The sequence below is a fragment of the Babylonia areolata genome, chromosome 1 (assembly GCF_041734735.1).
Source record: "Babylonia areolata isolate BAREFJ2019XMU chromosome 1, ASM4173473v1, whole genome shotgun sequence".
Taxonomy (NCBI): domain Eukaryota; kingdom Metazoa; phylum Mollusca; class Gastropoda; order Neogastropoda; family Buccinidae; genus Babylonia; species Babylonia areolata.
The window spans coordinates 59,920,718-59,923,217 of NC_134876.1; the positions used below are offsets into that span (position 1 = coordinate 59,920,718).

Here is a 2,500-nt window from a genome sequence, read left to right on the forward strand (position 1 = left end):
TTATCGTCGCACCTTGTAATACACGAGGATATACACAACACTGCAAGATGCATCCATCATTGTCCCAACTTGTAATACGTGATGATATGCACAACAATGGAAGATACAACCATTATTGTCGCACCTCGTAATACACGAGAATATACACAACGCTACTACATACAACCATTATCACCGCATACGCGCAACTTGTAATACACAAGGATACACACAACACTGCTAGATACATCCATCATTGTCGCACCTTGTAATACGTGGTGATACACAACACTTCTAGATACAACGATTATCATCGCACCTTGTAATACACGAGGATATACACAACACTGCAAGATACAACCATTATTGTCGCACCTTGTAATACATGATGATACACAACAATGGAAGATACAACCACTATTGTCGCACCTTGTAGTACACGAGGATACACAATACTGCAAGATACAACCACTATTGTCGCACCTTGTAGTACACGATGATACACAACAATGGAAGATACAACCACTATTGTCGCACCTTGTAGTACACGATGATACACAACAATGGAAGATACAACCACTATTGTCGCACCTTGTAATACACGAGGATATACACAACACTGCAAGATACATCCATCATTGTCGCACCTTGTAATACATGATGGTATACACAACACTGCAAGATACAGCCATTATTGTCGCACCTTGTAATACACGAGAATATACACAACACTACTACATACAACCATTATCACCGCATACGCGCAACTTGTAATACACAAGGATACACACAACACTGCTAGATACATCCATCATTGTCGCACCTTGTAATACGTGGTGATACACAACACTTCTAGATACAACGATTATCATCGCACCTTGTAATACACGAGGATATACACAACACTGCAAGATACAACCACTATTGTCGCACCTTGTAATACACGAGGATACACAATACTGCAAGATACAACCACTATTGTCGCACCTTGTAATACACGAGGATACACAATACTGCAAGATACAACCACTATTGTCGCACCTTGTAGTACACGATGGTATACACAATACTGCAAGATACAACCACTATTGTCGCACCTTGTAGTACACGAGGATACACAATACTACAAGATACAACCACTATTGTCGCACCTTGTAGTACACGACGATACACAATACTGCAAGATACAACCACTATTGTCGCACCTTGTAGTACACGAGGATACACCATACTACGGCAAGATACAACCATAATCATCTGGAACCAGCTGTCCCTGCCTCCAAACACATTCTAACTTCTTGCCTCACTACAGTCGCTTTATTCTAATGTTAATTAAATTTGATCTCAGAACTTATCCTTACCCTTCTGAACAATTCCTTCATTACGTTGTCTTCCACTGTTTTCGTGCATATCTGTTATGAATATGTGGGTGTATATGTGAATGTGTGTCTTCATGTTTTACATCTATTTGCTTTTTTTTTTTTTTACATTACAGTTATTATTTATTTATTTATTTGTGTAAGCTTATCTATCACTTATTCCCCCCTTTTTTTTCCTCAAGGCCTGACTAAGCGCGTTGGGTTACGCTGCTGGTCAGGCATCTGCTTGGCAGATGTGGTGTAGCGTATATGGATTTGTCCGAACGCAGTGACGCCTCCTTGAGCTACTGAAACTGAAACTGAAACCACTGTTTTCCTGTCTCCATATCACTGTCTGTCTGTCTGTCTGTCTGTCTGTCTGTATGTCTGCCTATCGGTCTGTCTGTTTGTCTGTTTATCTGCCTCTCTCTCCCTTTTTCTCTCTCTTCCTTTCTCTTTTCTCCTTTTTCTCTCGCCCCCCACACTCTCTCTATGCTCCCTCTCTTGCCCCTCCCTTTCTCTGCGCGCGCCGTGTAAGTGTGTGTGCTTGTGTGCTTGTGTGTGTGTGTGTGTGTGTGTGTGTGTGTGTGTGTGTGTGTGTGTGTGTGTGTATGATTGTGTGTGTGTGTATGATTGTGTGTGTGTGTGTGTGTGTGTGTGTGTGTGTGTGTGTGTGTGTGTGTGTGTGTGTGTGTGTGTGTGTGTGTGTGTGTGTGTGTGTGTGTGTGTGTGTGTGTGTGTGTGTGTGTGCATGCGTTCATGTGTGTGTTTATGTGCATGTTTTGTTTACAGTGATTGGAAATTGTGTGCATGTGTGCGTGTTGTGATCATGGTGACTGCGAAGAAAAGTTTTTGAACTGTTTCTCTGTCCACTGATTCAAACGGAATCATCGCCCCCCAAATAAACTGAAAACAATATTACCGTAGCATGAGACAAGTTTTTTAAATGCTGCATGTCAAAAGCTATCTTTCGTTACAAAGGAAAAATAAAAGGGAAGAAAAAGAAGGAAAAGGAGGCTTCTTTCATCCATTAAAAAAAAAAAAAAAAAAAAAAAATCACACACATACACAGTCTAAGGACAATCAACCGGCACCTTTCAATCTACTTTGCTTTTTTCCCCTCCTGAGAGACTGTGTAGTTTGTGGTTCTCACAATAAACCAG

At 41.0% G+C, this 2,500-nt stretch overlaps 1 protein-coding gene across 1 annotated transcript in view; it reads left to right on the forward strand.

Annotated features, from left to right (window-relative positions):
• LOC143284865 (uncharacterized) overlaps window positions 1-2,500 on the forward strand; it is a 153,147-nt gene that overhangs the window by 22,230 nt on the left and 128,417 nt on the right. The window lies entirely within an intron of this gene.